The sequence below is a fragment of the Schistocerca gregaria genome, chromosome 5 (assembly GCF_023897955.1).
Source record: "Schistocerca gregaria isolate iqSchGreg1 chromosome 5, iqSchGreg1.2, whole genome shotgun sequence".
NCBI classification, from domain to species: domain Eukaryota; kingdom Metazoa; phylum Arthropoda; class Insecta; order Orthoptera; family Acrididae; genus Schistocerca; species Schistocerca gregaria.
The window spans coordinates 366,171,063-366,179,634 of record NC_064924.1 but is presented as its reverse complement, the minus strand read 5'-3'; positions in this window follow the sequence as shown (position 1 = coordinate 366,179,634).

Here is an 8,572-nt window from a genome sequence, read left to right as displayed (position 1 = left end):
GGTTCAAATGGCTCTGACCACTATGGGACTTGACTTCTGAGGTCATCAGTCCCCTAGAACTTAGAACTACTTAAAGCTAACTAACCTAAGGACATCACTCACATCCATACCCGAGGCAGTATTCGCACCTGCAACCATAGCAGTCGCGCGGTTCCAGACTGTAGCGCCTAGAACCGCTCAGCCACCCCGGCCGGCCCGACTGCTAGTGATACAAGGCCGTTGGGATCCAGCACGGCGTTCCGTATCACCCTCCTGGACCCACCGATTCCATATTCTGCTAACAGTCATTGGATCTCGACCAACGCGAGCAGCAATGTCGCGATACGATAAACCGCAATCGCGATAGGCTACAATCCGACCTTCATCAGAGTCGGAAACGTGATGGTACGCATTTCTTCTCCTTACACGAGGCATCACAACAACGTTTCACCAGGCAACGCCGGTCAACTGCTGTTTGTGTATGAGAAATCGGTTGGAAACTTTCCTCATGTCAGCACGTTGTACGTGTCGCCACCGGCGCCAACCTTGTGTGAATGCTATGAAAATCTAATCATTTGCTTATGACATCTTCTTCCTCTCGGTTAAATTTCACGTCTGTTGTACGTCATCTTCGTGGTGTAGCAATTTTAATGGCCAGAAGTGTATTTCAAGCTGAGGCTCAAACTAAATGGAATCGTTCCTGTCCTTGGATAAACATAACCTTTAATAATTAGAAACATGAGGCCCATAAGGCGAACTCAGCATCCCTCACGATAGCGTATTTCTTCAATTCGCTATTGTCCAACATCTGGTCGATCCGAGACCTGCTGCCCAAAGAGATTAGTCCGGAGATCATCAAGCAAAATGGAGCAGATCGAGAGCGCACAAAAAAGGAAAGCGGCTCAGTACAACAATATCGACGTCTGAGCAACATTGGGGTCAGAGAGGCGGTCTCCCTGGGGACTTGGGTGGTAAGGCCAGTGTGGGAAAGGAATGGAGAAAGTTTTGAGCCTGTTTTGTGGGACTGAATGAGGTGTTGGAGGTGCCTACTTCAGTCACTCATAGGTTTCGTAATGCGGACACTGGTACCGCCACCAGGTGCATCTGAACTAAGTCGAGTTGGGCAATTATGATTAGTTTCTCCAATGTTGTGAATGATTCCCTGGCGAATTCAGTTCATGGGGGGGGGGGGGGGGGGGGAGGGTGAGACGTAGCGCGATAGGTCGCGCCACGCTCCGTTCAAGTTTATCTTTTGAGCGCGGCCAAGCTGCTTGAGAAACGACGGGGCGGATGTTGGTATTCGCCCGCCGACGTGAGCATTGCCGAGGAGGGGGGAAGGTGTGTGGGAAGCGACAGGTTTGATTTCAGGAAACGTGCTGAAACTGGGCCCTGCGTTGTAGATCCTGTGTTTCATTGCCTATCTCCTGAATACGCTGAGGGGTTTTCTGAGGAAAATGTGGGGAAGGCAACTGAGTGGATCGACGTGAGTATATTAAGAATGAAGCAAACTGGAAGATGCCATTTGCTGCACAGCCCAAACTTCAGACAACATCGGAAGTTATTCTTCAGCTGACACCTCAGAAGAGTGCCCGGTGAGTATGTTTGGGAACTCCCAAGGGCTAACTTTAACCGCCCAAGGGTTATTGCTGAGCGATGGCGGCGCCTCAGTGTTTGGTGTACTTAGTGTCCCTGTTGTTGCTGTAGGAGCCCCTTTTGGTCATTACTCTGTGACTTAACTCAGTGAGGTGCGTTGCCTGCCCGTCGTGTTTCACCTCAGCCTCCTGAATTAGGGTTTCATGGTTACTGCCTTCCTACTGTCTCCAGATTGGGATGTAACGGCCTGTGTTGTGCGCACCACTTCTAACCGTTTACCGGTGGGTCATACTGGTGCGCATTTGCCTTAAAGTTTAAGAACTTATTGTGGCGAAGTTTGTCAAACTCTGTTGCTTTCCTACTTACTTATGTTTCATGTGAAATGATTACTGAAGTGTTGTGCTGATTTCCAGCCGGGGCAAACACGTGTCTTGCCATTTAAGTCTCGCGACATTCTACAGTTATTCTGGTGAACCATTAATTACTCCCGACGACCAATGAGAGCTTTCTGCCACATCTCGGGGAAGTTATAAAGCCAGGCTTTCGGAAGTATTTACCCACGTGCGTTAAGGTTGGTTCCACTTGCCGACACATGGACTTGTTTCGGTTCCTAGCCAAGGGCTTAATATTTTCGATTAACGGATGGCGTTTGAACTTATTCCGTTCTACAGGGACCGAATGGAGGGGTCCTTCCGAAACTGCTAAATTTATTACTTCGGGCTAAGAGGTATTCTTACTGGAAGTTACTTGGAGTGCATTGCTGTCAATTTCTTTAGTTCCTTGCAGTGGCTCTATAACGGGTACGCAAGTTTTGTAAGTATCGACTCAGCATCCCAATATAATTGTCTTTGCCGTTACGGCGTTGCCTGACCCAGTGTAGTTTAACTACTTTCACACTTCAGTAGTGCAGTTAGTCCATCTTTTTGTTGTGGTCGTCTCCCACTTGGCAGACCCTCCCAGAGACCCCTATGGGGGACTGATCCGAACGTTTTCCCGATGTAAGGATCATCTTGACATTTCTCCAATTGCAAGCCACATGGCGTGTGAGTACATGTTATGTGTCTTTAATACAGTGGTTTACATTGCTTCTGCGCCATGCAATTTGCTTTTATTGTTTTATTACAGTGTGGCACTCTTATATTTTGTTTTATTATGTAATTTCTTATTTTATGTTGTACCCTTTTTTATTTGTTAGATATATTTTACTTTGCGACTCTTGTTAAGAAGTAAAAAATAATGAAACTCTGTATCAAGGAGGTACTGTTATCACTGTTGATGGTAATTTAGTGTAGTGTGCAGAGTTTGTCTGCTCGTCCCCAAGTAGTGGAGACTTGCCACAGACACTTGAGCATCCGTGTATAACGAAAATCGATGTTCTCTACAATCTGCTAAGCCTGACAAGCAACATTCGACCTCTGTGTTAGTTTCTTTAGCATTAAAACGTACTAGGAGCGTGGAATTGGTTCTCAGATTGTGGCTTAACGTTTGATTTGTTACATTCCGTCCTTTTATATTGTGCCCATTATTTCTGCATTCTCGCTACAGGTATCCTACTTTCCTACATATTTTTATGCTGTGGATGGCGACGCTTCCTTCGCCTGTGATCTAGACGTACGCGTGACAGCACTTTGTGTCAGTCGAGAAGACATTCCTGTTACCCTATGCTTTCGCCACTGCATGCTAAGAATGCTAAGAATCCTAGCCAGTTCCTTTGGAAATCTTTACGCACCTCTTGACACATCAAGTGGCACTACGCTTAAGAATGGTCTAATGCAGCACGTTTCGTTTCCTGCAAAATGATTTAGTTTCTTTCTTCAATAACTTTCAACTGTTACATATTCACATCCATCCTCCAGATTCTATCTACAAAATTTCGATACACTCATTGTGCCTCTGCGATACCCTGTTTAATGAGTCTACATGTATTCTGCCATTTATAGCGTTGCATCAAACCCCGTATGAATTCATAAAAATGCTATTCACTTTTTAGGTCCTCTCCATAACATACGTTTTCGCTTCCCCTGCCAGACGCAAATTTATCATTTGTAACTGTTATTTTCCAAATCTCAACTTTGTAGCTGTGAACAGGGTCTCTATAAATCCCAGCATATCCTCTCCTACGTTGCCCAAAAAAGATTAACTAATCGAATAGCAGCTGAATCTAACATTGAGCACTCAAACTGAATGAGGCCGTTTCCTGTTTCAACATTTAACTGCCTTTGCAGTTCCGTATTACTCACTGATTTACCCACTCTAAAACATTTCTCCTAGTCTTTGTGCCTAACCACCATCAGCTATTTGGAATCACGACAATGCCTAACATAATAGTGTACCTACCGCATGTTTAACATGTGACTGTGTTTCATTCTATACTGGAGAGCGAGGGGCGCAGTGGTTAGCACACTGGACTTGTATTGGGGAGGATGACGGTACAAACAAGAGTCCAGCCATTCAGATTTAGGTTTTCCGTAATTTCATAAATATCTCCAGGCAAATGACGGGATGGTACCTTTGAAAGAGCACGGCAGATTTCCTTACCCAGCCTCGACACAATTGGACCGTCTCTAGTGATCTTGATGTCGACGAGATGTTAAGCCCAATATTCCTTCCTTCAGCCTGGCCGTCGTCGCTATTCAGTTTGTATTTCTCTCGCATGTAACACGGTAAGTCGGTGTACGCGTCTATTCGGCATTCATATCGGAAGTGATTCACGTTTCCGTGAGGTATATTATTCGTGTATTCTCGCGATTCCCGTGGGCGTTCGTGTCCGGAATAGATCAAAACTATAGTCATTCCGAGTCACGTCTCGTGTACAGTAGATTATAAACTGTACAATTTAATTTGGCATTGTTGTGAACCGTTCTTTACTTAAAAAACATCAACTTAAGTGTTCAAGGAACCACAGACGCAAGAAAAAATCTTGTGTATGATATTATTGCAGGTTATTATTGAGTATAAACGATTGGTTGGAATAACCTCAAAAGTATCTTCTGTGTGTTTCTTACATTCTCCTGTATGTGTGCAGGCGTATGACGTAGACTATATCTAGGAGTGTATTCTTATTGCTGTTGTTTCATCGTGACATTTTCTCCTTCGAGAGATATTTTTGTCCAAAAGTTCGTTAGTCAGATTGCTGTACCAGTGAGAAACTTCGTTCTGTGAACCACGGAAATAATTCTTTCTGTGTACTACAAAGAAAGTTAGATTAAAGTACATGGAAATATGTAGTTTTGTGAACCACGGAAATACACTCCTGGAAATTGAAATAAGAACACCGTGAATTCATTGTTCCAGGAAGGGGAAACTTTATTGACACATTCCTTGGGTCAGATACATCACTTCATCACACTGACAGAACCACAGGCACATTGACACAGGCAACAGAGCATGCACAATGTCGGCACTAGTACAGTGTATATCCACCTTTCGCAGCAATGCAGGCTGCTATTCTCCCATGGAGACGATCGTAGAGATACTGGATGTAGTCCTGTGGAACGGCTTGCCATGCCATTTCCACCTGGCGCCTCAGTTGGACCAGCGTTCGTGCTGGACGTGTAGACCGCGTGAGACGACGCTTCATCCGGTCCCAAACATGCTCAATGGGGGACAGATCCGGAGATCTTGCTGGCCAGGGTAGTTGACTTACACCTTCTAGAGCACGTTGGGTGGCACGGAATACATGCGGACGTGCATTGTCCTGTTGGAACAGCAAGTTCCCTTGCCGGTCTAGGAATGGTAGAACGATGGGTTCGATGACGGTTTGGATGTACCGTGCACTATTCAGTGTCCCCTCGACGATCACCAGAGGTGTACGGCCAGTGTAGGAGATCGCTCCCAACACCATGATGCCGGGTGTTGGCCCTGTGTGCCTCGGTCGTATGCAGTCCTGATTGTGGCGCTCACCTGCACGGCGCCAAACACGCATACGACCATCATTGGAACCAAGGCAGAAGCGACTCTCATCGCTGAAGACGACACGTCTCCATTCGTCCCTCCATTCACGCCTGTCGCGACACCACTGGAGGCGGGCTGCACGATGTTGGGGTGTGAGCGGAAGACGGCCTAACGGTGTGCGGGACCGTAGCCCAGCTTCATGGAGACGGTTGCGAATGGTCCTCGCCGATACCCCAGGAGCAACAGTGTCCCTAATTTGCTGGGAAGTGGCGGTGCGGTCCCCTACGGCACTGCGTAGGATCCTACGGTCTTGGCGTGCATCCGTGCGTCGCTGCGGTCCGGTCCCAGGTCGACGGGCACGTGCACCTTCCGCCGACCACTGGCGACAACATCGATGTACTGTGGAGACCTCACGCCCCACGTATTGAGCAATTCGGCGGTTCGTCCACCCGGCCTCCCGCATGCCCACTATACGCCCTCGCTCAGAGTCCGTCAGCTGCACATACGGGTCATGTCCACGCTGTCGCGGCATGCTACCAGTGTTAAAGACTGCGATGGAGCTCCGTATGCCACGGCAAACTGGCTGACACTGACGGCAGCGTTGCACAAATGCTGCGCAGCTAGCGCCATTCGACGGCCAACACCGCGGTTCCCGGTGTGTCCGCTGTGCTGTGCGTGTGATCATTGCTTGTACAGCCCTCTCGCAGTGTCCGGAGATAGTATGGTGGGTCTGACACACCGGTGTCAATGTGTTCTTTTTTCCATTTCCAGGAGTGTAACAACGGTTAATTCGAAAGGACAAGCAACTGATCACCAAACAAGTGAGACAAATGATGGCAACTTGGTAATACAATAATAAAATATTAAGACAATAAAAAAACACAGGCGGTGCTCCAAGAATCGGCCTCTGAGTTGGCCAGGCCAGAAACACTTTCCTGAGCGACGAGAAAGGCAGCGAAAAGTGGCATTCACACCATAAGATCGTAACTCAGACTACTGACCGTCTAACGAGTGACTAACGATAATCTTCATGAGGCTATCTGACGTCCAATAAACCAAATGTAAAGACGTAAAAATACACCAAAGCCGGTATCGGCGGTCTGGACTCCGCCCACAGAATACTGTGCTTAGAGCGCCCGGAACGAGAAAGGAATCACTACCACCAAGGTAGAAGAATCGCCAACCAACCTACAATCAAGAGCGCTGTCAAACTTACACGCCTCAGTGGACTGCGGTGGCAAGGCGAGGAAACGTACACTGCCGATACATACACTAACCCGCAGGGCAGGTAACTGTGACGTTGGCGGCCACCAGGAAGGAAAATACCGCTGGTTGAACTCCACAACTGTAACAATCTGATGGTAGTAAACAGTAATTAGAAGCCCAGGAAAGCTAATCAGATCCGCCTTCGCAAAGCACTCCATTCGCTGCTCTTTGCCTAGGCGACACTAAGAGCAGCAACGCGAATCCAAGTCACTGGAGAATCGCTGGATTTCACAGTGATGGAGGTTTGTCTACTCGAATTGAAATGCACTGAAAACTTGCAGGATCCGGTTTCGAAGAGGTCGTGCACCCTCGTGACCACAGCCCTTCGATCCTGCAGACCATGCGCGCCACCAGAGGTGTTCCCGCTCTGCGTGGACCTCGCTCCTCCTGCGTCCTCAACCGAACTGCTCACTCACACAACACGGAAGAACAACGACGTCACCCTAAAGATAGGGCCACAGTTACTATATATCGATAACGCCGCTGCTGCCACTAGCTGGCAATCAACGCTTGCGAAACCAAGTGGTGGGAGTCAACACAAGAAGAAGACAAACAACAGCAACCACGTCAAATAAACGATACAGTCTGGCCTCCAACAGAGGACGGAAACCTACAACAGCACCAACGCGAGCAGAAGCACGACTCATTATCTTTTCTGATATTTTGCAACGAGGTTTCTCGAAACAGTATCGATGTTTACGGTGTGGATTCATTGAGTCGTCTTTCTGAGAGGTGAGAGGCAAGCGATCAGCATCAAGTTTCTGGACGAGCGGCCAAGGAGCGGACTGGTGGTTGAGACTCCATGCTACCGAATAGCTTTGTGGAAGCCGTGTGCGTGATTAGAGATACAAGCACTGCTCACATCAATGGTGATGCTCTAGCCCTGAAATCCTCCAGTTATGCAAAATGTATGAATTTCATGTCGTAGAAAAACAAATTGGAGACGCCTTCTGACTGGTGACGGGTATTAGAAATAATCACTCACCCTATCACACACACACACACACACACACACACACACACACACACACACACGTGCGCGCGCACACACAACGACAAATACTCAATAATCCAAAATTATAAAAATGGACATGCATAACAAGTATTTTGAATACGCTCTAAGAAAAAACAGCCGCACCAGGGTGGAATTATCCGAATGGAACGGAAATAGGTAAATTTCCTGTACAGACAATACATGAGTTATTCAAGAGAAAGAGCTAGCAAACTGAGCAAGTCAATAACGCATTGTTCCACTTCTGGCGCTTATGCAAGCAGTTATTCGGCTTGTTATTGACTGAAAAGGGTTTTGGGTCTACTCCTGAGGGATGTCGTGCCAAATTCCTTCAAATTGCCGCGTTATTAGGTCACAATCCCGAGTCCTCTGTCCATAATGCTCAAAACCTTTTCACTTGGGGAGATATTCGGCGATCTTACTAGTCAAGGTGGGTTTTGGCAAGCACGAGTAAAGCAGTAGAAACTCATGCAGTGTGCGGGTGGCCATTGTCTTGTTGAAATGTAACCCCAGGTGGCTTGCCATGAAGGCTAACAAAACGGGGCTTAGAATAGCATCGACGTACCGCTGTGCTGTAAGTGTTCCGCGGGTGACAATCAAGGAGGTCCTGCCATGAAAAAACTGGCCTAGTTGTAGTATGGCGGGAGACAGCCAGGTTGCTATCCCATTGCCTTCTGGGGCGTCTTCAGACACGTCTTCGGTCTGGAATCTCATTGACTGGAGTAGAATTGTGTTCAGTGATAAGACCCGCTTCGAACTGAGCACCGAAGACCAGCGAAGAAATGTATGGAGACACCCTGGACAGCAGTAAGATATTCGACGCCTACT